Below are 12,263 nucleotides of genomic sequence, written 5' to 3' on the forward strand. Positions count from 1 at the left end.
AAATCTGCATTTTAAGCCTACTTGCGAGTAGCAAACCATCTTTCAAAAAAGCAAGCATGAAATGTTTTGTTCCAATTCGGGCGACCCAGTCTATACTTATATGCTGTATGCATCACATAGTAACCTAGGCTAATAACCGGAATAAGAACACACAAAGTTTTCAAAAATAGATATCACGGTTAGTAGAGGCCGATCTTTGATCGGGCGAGCGGGGGTGCTCACGAAGTGACCTTCCCCAATCGTACCCAAGTTCCCGAGCCGAGGCAACTTTGGTGATGACGGACACGTGGCCTTTGGCACCGAGTCAGGGTTTCCTAAATTTCCCATTAAAAAACATTTAGGTGGCGACTCTGTATTTGGCAAAGCAGTCCATGTTTGGCACTTCTTTCAAAAATCTGTTTTTCTCAAAACGATTTGCCGGATTTGGACTCTTTGGTTCAGACTTAGAACCGTAACAAATTTGAGAGTCCTGAGCTGTAGTGATCCCAATATGAACAGAACGGGAGCTCGTTCCTCCCGGGGCGTTCGGGGACGTCTACAGTTTCTGGCGACTCTGCTGGGGATTTAGAGAACTTGACTCGAACTCAGGATATCTGTTTTTTATTACACTTGTGTGTTTCTTTGCATTGCATTTGCATTGGTGCGCCTAGGACACCGTGTTTGCCATCTGCTATTCCTGAACGGTTTGCCGGAGGCTTGTCTTGTCAAGGCATGACCATAAGGCTAACCGGTTGTGGGCTCTGCCAGTATGGGAACACAAACCCCGGTTTTACCGGGGCACCCTCTTTGACCATTCGACCTAGTGCATATTCGGATCCATAGTGACCATTCCAAACTAGGACAGGTTGCTTACCCATTTATAGGTTGTTTGAAACCGCTGCGTGCATAGTGAAACCCTAGTTCCTGACAAAATAGGACAGGGAAACCCTACCCCAACATAGGGGTGTTTTGGCTCTCACTTATCTGTTATGTGTTTTAGAGTGCGTCTCTACAGGAATGCATGTATCAGTATATGAGTTTGGGCATCAGGCCTGCGGGCATCAGGCCTGCGGGCATCAGTTCAGTATTGACAGTATCAGGCCTGCGGGCATCAGTTCAGTATATGAGTTTGGGCATCAGGCCTGCGGGCATCAGTTCAGTATTATGGGTATCAGGCCTGCGGGCATCCGCCAGTATTTGAGAATTGGTTATCTGTGGGTATCAGATTCTGTTTTAGGGGACAGTGATACACGGATAGTAATCAGTGTTTGAGGACAGTGTGTATTCAGCTTATCAAACTGTGTGTTGTTATGCCCGACTGTGTGTCATGCATTTTATTTTAAAGCTGTTACGCTGTCCGTTTATCTGTTTATTTATTTCCTTTTCGCTTTATTTATCTTTTGCTAGGTCAGTTCTAGCACAATTGCTTCCAACCCAGCAGGCATTCCCCAAGCACTTTGGACACGAGGTCGCCGACTCAATCGATCTGAGGATCTAATTGACGGACAGCCAGTGTTCCATTCTCTACCCCCCGTTGTCAAAAGAAGGCAGAGAAAACGTAGTGTATCTGAATAGAGATCACCAGGACAGTGGTTTCCCCCATCAGTGGACAGTCGGATTGAGATCCCCATTGAGACAGATTTGCCAGTAGTTCAAATAGATCAAAACAGTATGGCGGCACCAACAGGAGTTGAGGAGATGATGCGCCAAATGCAATAAACCATGCGGGCCATGCAGCAGGATGCCGTTCGCCGGGATGAACTCGCTAAGCAACAAGCTGAGATTATGACCCAGCAGGCTGAGCTGATTACCAGACTGCAACAACAGAATACAGCGTCTGCTTCACAACAAATCCCTCCTCCAGCAGGGGCTCCATTACCTGAGCAGGCACCTACTGTTCAGAACGGCCCACCAAATGCCCAGAATACCCTGCCAAATATCCAAAACTTACAAGAGGACACGAATCTTCCAACGGGGCCAGCTCCGCCCCCGCTTCCACCACAACTATCCAAGGTCCATGCACCCAATCGCCCCGACTCTCCCTTCGAGTTCGAGGTTGATCATACAGCTCTGAAATTGAGCAAACTTGAGAAACTCTTCAAGAAATCCCAAGGGGTCAAGGCTATGCCGGATATCGAAGACGGATATACCGAGGAGGCCGTAACACTACCCGATAGATTCAAAATGCCACAAATCGACCGCTTTGACGGGTCCGGCGACCCCATGGTCCATCTCCGACTGTTTGCAGACATCTTGCGGCCAATGGGCCTAACACGACCACAGAAGCTTTCACTATTCGACCGAACCTTGTCGGGTGTGGCCGCCCACTGGTACGCAAAGTTACAAGATGAAGTGAAGAAGAATTGGGATGAAATGGCTGAGGCCTTTGTCACGCAATATTCGTACAACACTCAGATCGAGATTACAACTCGTGATCTCGAAACGACAAGGCAAGAGCCCAAGGAAACTTTCTCGGACTTTGTAATCCGATGGAGGGCAAAGGCGTCAATGATGACTTTAAGGCCCACGGACAAAGATCAAATCCGGATGATTGTGCGCAATCTCCACCCAAAGTTGATGCAGAGAATGATTGTAGTCCCCTTTCCTACTTTCGCAGATTTACACGAGATGGGGGTGCAAATCGAAGATGCAATGAAACAAGGTCTGTTTGACCACGATAGGGAGCAACCGAGGAGGACTTTCAACCGTAACAACAATGCGGGCCCGAGTGGCGCTGCAAATACAAGAGCCTCGGAAGTTAGTATGGTCACCACCACTCCCCCTCCCCCTCCAAGGCCCATGGCTGCCACACCCTTCTCCGGCGCGTCCGGAAGCAACACACAAACCAACAGATTCCAACCGCGAGGCCAAAGAACCTTTACCCCACTATACATGCCCCTGACCAAGGCTCTAGGGGTATTGATCAGAAAGAAGCATTTGAAACCTCTGGAGCCAAAGTCACTACCAAATCCACTCCCTCCCTCTCATGACCCGTCAAAATACTGCGCGTATCACCAACAACACGGTCACGACACCGACCGTTGTTTCAGATTGCGTCATGAGATCCAGGATCTTATTGACAAGCAGGTGATCGCGCCTCCTGATAAACCCAATGTCACAACGAACCCTCTCCCACCACATAACCAAGCTCCTCCTCCCAATAGAATCAATTTTATCCAGACTGGGGTCGCATCTTATGATCCTACCATCTATATTACGCCCACCCACCTACCCAAGCTGGAGGTGCTCCTCCCCAATTGCACTGACTTCTTGTGCATGGTGGACATCTCCAAAACCCAACCAGAACCGATGGTGGTGACCGTCGAAGACGGGGCAGGGCAGATTTCAGGAGAGAATGAGATTGTTGAATCTGGGACTGGACAGAGTTTTGCTGGGGGAGCCTATGATCCAAGCGAGTACATCCTATCAACGAGCCGAATTGGGCTAGGTATAGAATTGCCAGAGACAGGAGAGCTATGCATGATCCGAGGGGATGGATCTGGGCTATGGGCAGATGATCTGACAGCCGTAGAGGAGGACTTTGCCAACCTGCAATTTTTCGATGACCAGGAACCGGGGGATGCGTCAATCAACTGGTTCGATCATAAGGGATCAGCGGAGGCCACTGGATGGCTCGAGGATCAACCAGATGAAGTGGGGGAAGCCCAACCAGAACAGAGCCCGGCAGGGGCAGAGGTATCAGCTGTGGCCGGAATGGCCGGAAGTCAAGTTGTATCGCCGGAGAGCGCCGGTGCTAAGAATTCCGCTCGAGATTTGGGCATTATAAATACGGGAATTGTTGAACAACCAGCTGTACTGAGGCAGCTGGAACAAGAAAAGTTTGAGGAGGCTGAGAGAATTAGGAAAGCTAAGGGCCCTGAGGGGATTGAGAGTGCTCTGTGCACGAAGACAGAAAATGCTGTGAGCATGTGGACGGAGAGCACTGCAAGTGCGAGCGGACCGGAGCCAGACAGGTGTCTGTTGGCTGCCGACGGAATGTGGTGGGAAGACGACGACTTATGTCTTGCCCACACGGATGAAGACTGGGGAAATAATCAACCGGATGACACTTGGTACCTCGACGAGGTTGACCACATGACGAGAAGTGGGCGGTACTTCAAACCCCCACACCTGGACCAACCCGAGGCATCCGGGAAGGATAGAGAAGCGAAGAAACAGAAGGAGAAGCAGATTGAAGAGGAAGCTGTGCTGAAATAGTTAAAAAAGATACAGGCAGACATCTCCATCTGGGGACTGCTAATGGCATCACGAGTACATAGGGAAGCTGTCCTGTCTGCTATGGACAAGTCCAAACTCTCCATAGACACCACGTCTGAACAGCTGGTTGGGCTGGTTTTTCCGGGAGGAGGTTCTCCGGCATTAACCTTCTCGGACAAGGAACTACCGCCTGAGGGCACAAACCATAACAAACCTCTCTATATTTCTGTGGAATGTAGAGATAAGTGGATACCGGTGGTACTTGTTGATACCGGGTCTGCTATTAATGTCTGCCCGACCAGAACGGCGTATGCAATCGGTTTGAAACCTGCAGACTTTGTCCCGACCACTCAAGTAATCAGAGCATACGACAATACCAGCAGAGACGTGATGGGGACTGTTAAAATTGAAACCAAGGTTGGTCCAGGACAACATAACATTGAATTTCACATCTTGGACGTTCCCGCAACCTTTAACCTACTTTTGGGGCGACCGTGGTTGCACCAGGTCAAAGCAGTCTCTTCCACTCTACATCAGATGCTAAAGTACCCTCACGGGAAAGGGGTAGCGATCGTTTTTGGGAATTCATCAATCCATCCGCCGCCGGAAGTGTCCACACCTGTCTTAGAGATCGAGCACGGCACGGAGGATGTGTTTTTATCGGGGTTCACTTTGGCGGAGGCCCGAATTGTGCAGAATGTCATGTCTGTGAATGAGGGTATGTACGTTAGTGCTCAATCTATCTACCTCATGAACAAGCTGAAACATACTCCCGGGATGGGATTAGGGAGAAGCGGCCGGAAGGGCGTCTCAGTGTTGGCCGAAGTGCCACACAACCCTCACACCTTTGGACTGGGTTATCTACCCACCAAAGAGGACTGGCTGAGGAAAGGAAAGGAAATGGCCGGAAGAGCCAGGGCAAAAAAGGCTGGGAAGCCATTTGAGTTAATGCATAGGCCCGTCTGGGGTACCCTAAACGGACGCTTCGTCCGGGAGGGGGAAGATTTTCCATTCTGCGGCTTCCCGGAGCCATGGCTGAATGCGGAGGGGAAGCGCGTGCCTGGCTTTGAAATCTTCTTCGACATACAACTATCTGGGGATGACGTTGCCGAAGCGCAGACAGACCCACCAACTGAGGTTGAGCAGTGTGAAGCAGTGAATCCTAAGAGCACAGAGCTTGAAATGGGGGTAGCACTGGCGTGTCTACTATCAGATCCTCCGATCGGCCAAGAGTGCTTGGGGGATAACTCTTCGGTTTCTATGATTGGTGATGAAATAGCTGCGGGCTTTCCAGCGCCGATCTTGGATGCATCTATCGCACCTTCTCTCATCTGGCAATATGAAGAAGGCTTTTTATCTAGCAGCTCCGGGTCAGGTAGTGAGCCGGAATCTGATTCCACCGAATCTTGTGTGTCAGAATCAGATTCCAGCTCGACTGAGTCTGAGTCCGGTATTCCCAGGGGTGATAACCCGGATGTCACAGTCTTGTCTAGGTCGTCTTTTTCATTTTCTTTTGAGTCTGTTGTAACAGAGGAATCTGACGGCTTGGAAATATTTAATGAGAATGATGTGGATGTGGTTTCTGAGTATTTTTCTGTGCCTTTGATTTATTGCTTAAATCAGGATTTTCAAAATTTTGATGAAAACAACGAGGGAGAAATTCCCCCAGTTTTGCAACGGTTAATTGATCAAGAGCAGGAAAGATTTGTTAAACCTTTAATGGATGAAATCACTACTGTGAATGTTGGTACTGAGAAGGACCCGCGGCTAGTCCAGATCGGGTCCACGTTGTCTTCGGAGGAGCGCGAGCGCTTAGTCGCTTTATTAAAAGATTTCAAAGATGTTTTCGCGTGGTCCTACGAAGACATGCCTGGAATCGATCCAGAGATAGTACAGCACCGGATCCCTCTTGATCCCGAGGCCCGCCCTGTCAAACAGAAACTCAGAAGGATCCGCCCGGACTGGGCTCTCAAAATTAAGGAAGAGGTCACCAAGCAAATTGACGCGGGGTTCCTGTTGGTATCTGAATACCCAACTTGGTTGGCCAACATTGTTCCGGTGCCAAAGAAGGATGGCAGAATTCGGGTCTGTGTAGACTTCAGAGATTTGAATAGGGCCAGTCCGAAGGACGACTTTCCCTTGCCACACATTGATGAATTGGTGGATTTCACGGCAGGACACGCCTTGCTTTCATTTATGGATGGTTTCTCAGGCTATAATCAGATAGTGATGGCACCCGAAGACCGGGAGAAGACTGCATTCACTACCCCGTGGGGTACATATTGTTATAGAGTGATGCCATTCGGGTTGAAAAATGCTGGAGCTACGTATCAACGGGCAGCAACTACAATATTGCATGATATGATCCATAAAGAGGTCGAGGTGTATGTGGACGACATGATTGTCAAGTCCAAAGATAGAGAGGGCCACTACACCACCTTACAGAAATTCTTTCAAAGGATCAAAGAGTTTCGGCTGCGACTGAATCCCCAGAAATGCACGTTTGGTGTTACAGCAGGGAAGATGCTAGGGTTTCTGATTACACAAAGGGGCATCGAGGTCGACCCTTCCAAAATCAAGGCCATCTTAGAAATGCCACCACCAAGGACTGAAAAGGAGGTGCGAGGCTTTCTGGGTAAAGTGCAATTCATAAGACGGTTTATTTCTAAATTAACCTTGACTTGTGAACCACTTTTTGGTCTCCTGAAGAAAGGAAAGAAATTCCAATGGGACGGCCGATGTCAAGTAGCTTTTGAACAGATCAAAGAATATCTACAGAACTCGCCCGTGTTGTCACCACTAGAGCCGGGGAGACCGTTGATATTGTACCTTTCGGTAACTGAGACTACCATGGGCTGCATGCTCGCGTAGGAGTCAGAAGACAAAGTGGAAAGGGCCATCTACTATCTGAGCAAAAAGATGCTGGATTACGAGACCCGCTATACACCGCTGGAAAAGGCTTGTTTGGCCTTGGTATGGGCTACCAAGAAGCTGCGGCACTACCTGTTAGCTCACTCTGTAATGTTGGTTTCACGTTTGGATCCCATCAAATATCTTTTCGAGAAACCAGCACTAACGGGTAGGCTAGCTCGCTGGCTGCTGTTGCTCTCCGAATTTGATTTGAAGTATGTAACGCGAAAGTCAGTAAAAGGGAGAGCGGTAGCGGAGTTCCTTGCTGACCACCCGGTTGAGGGGGATGAAGCGGTTAAGTATCTATTCCCAGATGAAGCCATTCTGCACGTCGAAGATGAAACTTGGACGATGTACTTTGACGGAGCGTCAAACCAGTATGGGTATGGGATAGGGGTGTTGCTGATAGCACCTGACGATTCCCGTATCCCCTTAGCATTCAAGCTCCGGTTCAAAGTCTCGAATAATGAAGCAGAGTATGAGGCATGTATTGCTGGCCTGGAAGCAGCCCTAGAACTAGGGGCAAGACGGTTGGACGTCATTGGGGACTCAAACCTTGTTGTGTCTCAAGCAAAAGGAGATTGGAAAGTCAAGGAGGAAAGGATGATAATCTACCACCAAACCTTGGATTTGTTAATTCCTCGGTTTGAGAAGCTAAATTTCACCCACCTCGTAAGAGAGAACAACAGGTTTGCAGATTCATTAGCAACTCTATCTTCTATGATAGACATCCCGTCCGGAGTCCGGATGCGTCCAGTCATTATTGATCAGAAGTTTGCGCCAGCATACGAGTCGATTTCCGCCATAGATGAGGTTCAAGACGACAACCCCTGGTATTACGACATCTGGAACTTCTTGGAAAAGGAGACATATCCACTAGGGGCAAATGCCAAGGATAAGAGGGCCATCAGAAGAATGGCTTCTTAGTTTATCATCTGCGGGGGTAAGCTGTACAAAAGGGGTCATCTGGGAATGCATAAGCTCTGTGTAGAAGCTGAAGAGTCAAAGCGCCTGATGGAGGCCATCAATGGGGGAGAGTGCGGTGCACATATGAATGGAGTAATGCTGGCTAGAAAGATCCTCAGACAGGGCTACTATTGGTCAACCATGGAGGAGGATTGTATTAGTTTTGTTCGGCGATGCCACAAGTGTCAAATTCATGCAAACCGCATGAACATCCCGCCGTCAAAGCTGTACAACATGACTTCGCCATGGCCTTTTTCAGTCTGGGGAATTGATGTGATCGGAGCTGTTACCCCGAAGGGGTCAAACGGGCATGAGTTTATCCTAGTAGCGATAGATTATTTCACAAAGTGGGTCGAGGCCCAATCATACGTGGTGTTGAAGGCGTCGCACGTCACAAAGTTCATCAGAAACAACATCATCTGTCGCTACGGGGTGCCAAACGAGATAATTTCAGATAATGGTTCCCACTTCAAGAAAGAAGTGATAGACTTGTTGGAGAAATACAATGTGGCTTTCCATAAGTCATCTATATATCGGCCGCAGACCAACGGAGTGGTTGAGGCCGCTAACAAGAATATCAAGCATATACTGCAAAAGATGGTGGGAACCTACCGGGATTGGCCAGACAAGCTGCCATTTGCTCTGTGGGGCTACAGGACTTCAATCAGAACCTCTACTGGAGCAACTCCATATTCATTGGTCTATGGAATAGAGGCTGTCTTACCCATCGAGATTGAGGTTCCGTCGTTACGAGTATTGGCTGAATGCCAAATAGCCGAAGCAGACTGGCAGCAAAGCAGATTCGAAGAATTCATGCTCTTTGATGAAAGAAGACTGAAAGCACTGTACCACATCCAAGGTTACCAACGTAGAATTGCCCGGGCTTTCAACAAGAAGGTTAAGTCCAGGAATATGAAAGAAGGAGATTTGGTGCTCAAAGACAACCGAGCTCCCATCCACGACCCAAGGGGCAAGTTCAAACCCAATTGGACTGGTCCTTACATCATCAAAGCTATCTGGTCAGGTGGAGCTGTGGTTCTGATGGATCTAGATGGCTTGGAGTTCTCACAACCGATCAATATGGACAAGTTGAAGAAATACTATCCTTGAGAGGCTCGCTAGGCCGAAAACCCGAAAGGGCGACCTAGGCAAAAGTCAGAGCACAAAAAATTAGAAAATATAAAAACTGAGCTCGCAAGGTTGAAAACCCGCAAAGGGCGGCCTTGGCAAAAGTTAGAGCGCAAAAGGAGAGTGAAAATACTCGAGTGAACCTTGGCATGAACTACGTAAGGCTTGATTCCCATCTTTGGGATACGTAGGCAACTTCACCTTGAAGTTCAACCATAAACTTTTCCCCGATCAACTCTGTCCATTTTGATCATCTCAGTCATCTTTATCCATCAGCATTTATCGCGATCTCCGGTACAGTGCTGTTCAAACTAGGGGCAACTTTCCGTTGCCGCGATGGTGCAAAGTTACTCAGACTAGGGGCAACTTTCCGTTGCCGTGCAGCGCCGCATTGTTCTTCTGACTAGGGGCAACTTTCCAGTTGCGGGGATCTGGAATTGTGCGTCTCAGTGACAGATCTTCGGCGTGTCCAGTTCTGATCCACCTCGAAAATAGTTTTGAAAAGTTTTAATAAAAGTCGACTTTGCTCAAATTAATCTTTTTTTTACGACTAAGACCATTTTTGGACCCAAAGCGGAAAATTTTCAGTACCATAACCTTCAATTTCATTGATTTCAAAATAGAGTTCTCCTGCTCTTGCATACAATCGAGGTTGCTTTTTAGTACATTCATAAAGAAAACTTGAAAATACTAATAAAGCAATAAATTTGGGGCATAGTTGAATCAAGTATCTCCGCATCCCCTCCCAGAGCTGGACGAAGCATCTGATGCCAGGCTAGGCCCAATCTGTGCCTCCTCATTGAGCCAATCCAAGCACTCATCAGACAAAGTGCAACTGAAAGTGGAAGCAGGGGCCAGGAGCTCTCTAGTCCTCCATGTTGTGGCATATCGGGCAAGCTGTGCACCCCGGACCGAGAAAGCAGCTGGGTACTCAATCCCCTCCGGTGGGCAGGTCTGATCATGACCAAACTGACGCAGGAACCGGAACGAAAAATAAAATACGCAGTGGGTTAGACCAATCAATTGGATCCCAATCAGCCGGGACATACTATAGCTCATTGCCGGGAGGTTGAGCCAAGGACAACGCCAAGCAATGCCGTCTGCGGACAAATTGCACATCCAATCAAACCACCACCTTTCATCAAGAGCATTGACTAGGCGCTGCCGGAAGAAGTAGCCTCGAGCTGAATAGGCCGGGCAAGAGCCCACAACCTGCAACTTATCCATTAACCATACCTAGGGGAGGGATGGAAAATGAGAGAATAAATAACAGAGAGATGTACGATGAGAGAAAAGTAAGACAAGGGTTTTGTGAGAAAAACCGAGCCTGAGGGTCGAGTGATGTGAGCAAATATATATGTAAGGTTGGGTGGGAAACATTACCTGCAGCAGCAGTGGACTCCCAGCAAACCTAGTCGCCTCCCGGCGATAGACAGAATCTAAGCCCATCAGTGTCTCGGCCAAGTGTAGACACCCCATTTTTGACCGACCTTAAGACTCAGACGTCACCGTTTGAGCGCTTGGTGATGTTGCATAATGTGCTCGTTCAGAAGTTTCAGAGTCGCGGCCGTGAGCCCTGCCTCCGGACTTCCGAACCCTCTTTTGTACCTAGCCTCGGTTTGCGAACCAGGCTCGTTTTCTTTGTTTCTTTTCCTGAGGGAGGGGAGAGGTCCCGTAGACCATTTCTCAATGTCCGTAGGCTACATTTGGTGGCCGTAGGCCATTTTTCCCATTTCGGAGTCCGGTTTCCGGTTTTCGGGACCGTTGGCCGTGTGCCTCGGTTCGGGACCGCCTAACCACCTCCGTTTGTTCTGATTTTTGGCATACTTCCTTTATACTCCCTTTTGAGGGACACTGGGGGCTGGGAAACCCACTTCGAGGTCGAATACCATTTTCGGGGCTTAACAGCCCATTTTCGGGACCTCGAACTGCGCGTTTTGGTCCCCGAGCATTCGTTTTGCAACGGTTTTCGTTCATTTTTGGCAGATACCTCTGTTTTATCACTAGGAAGGTCACTGAAGGGTGGGAGGCCAGTAATTGTTGCAGCAACCAGTTATACATCCTCCGACGCCCTCCAGCGCCCGTTTTTCACACTTCCGGGCTAATGTTGAACACCTTGGGCCCATTTTCTCGAACTTTGAACCACATATTTGTGATGTACACACATGGGAGGACCATAAAAAGTGGTGGCCGGCCATTAATGCTACCTGACCCTTTTGACCCCCTCCTTCCGAGCTAATGTTGAACACCTTGGGCCCATTTTCTTGAACTTTGAACCACATATTTGTGATGTGCACACATGGGAGGACCCTAAAAAGTGGTGGCCGGCCATTAATGTTTCTTGACCCTTTTGAACCCTTCTTTCCGAGCTAATGTTGAACCCCTTGGACCCACTTTCTTGGACTTTTAACCACAAGGTTGTGTTTTACACAGATAGGAGGACACCATCAGTTGGTGGCCGGCCACTAAATCAGATTGACCCTTTTGACCCCTAGCCGGCCGGCTAGGGGGTGTGGCCGGCCGGCCACCTGGAGCAAAAGTAACTGGCCGGCCGAGTTCCTTGCACTGTGCACTTTACAGCTGTGGAGCTTTATCCCCCAGAAAATATCTTTATCCGGGGGATATTTTGTGGGGGAAAGTTGCTCTCCTTTTCCCCCACCTTTACACCCCCTTTTTGGCCCTTATAACCAGCTGGTGGCTTCACTTGTAGGGGTTAGAAAAATTTGTCTTCAAACTTCCATACACAAATCCCTCTCTATACCTCTCATTTTCTTGAAAACTTCTAAGTCCCTAATCACCATTTCTTCTACACCACCAAGCTCTACCATCACCACTTCATTTCCAGCAACAAGGAAGGCTTCTCAAAGGCTAAAGGAGCTGCAAATTGATCCAAGAAGCAACAAAAGCTTTGGTCTTCAAGGGTAAGTGACACTTCTCCTCTTTTGACCCCTTTTCTTGATCCATTTGTAAGCCCCACTTGCTTTTTGTTTCAAGCTCCGTCCCTAACTGAAAGGGGCCCTCTTTTGAGCTCATCTTCACTTTTCATTAAGGGCTCAACCCTG

Source organism: Camellia sinensis, chromosome 1, assembly GCF_055761805.1.
Source record: "Camellia sinensis isolate YWXY chromosome 1, ASM5576180v1, whole genome shotgun sequence".
NCBI classification, from domain to species: domain Eukaryota; kingdom Viridiplantae; phylum Streptophyta; class Magnoliopsida; order Ericales; family Theaceae; genus Camellia; species Camellia sinensis.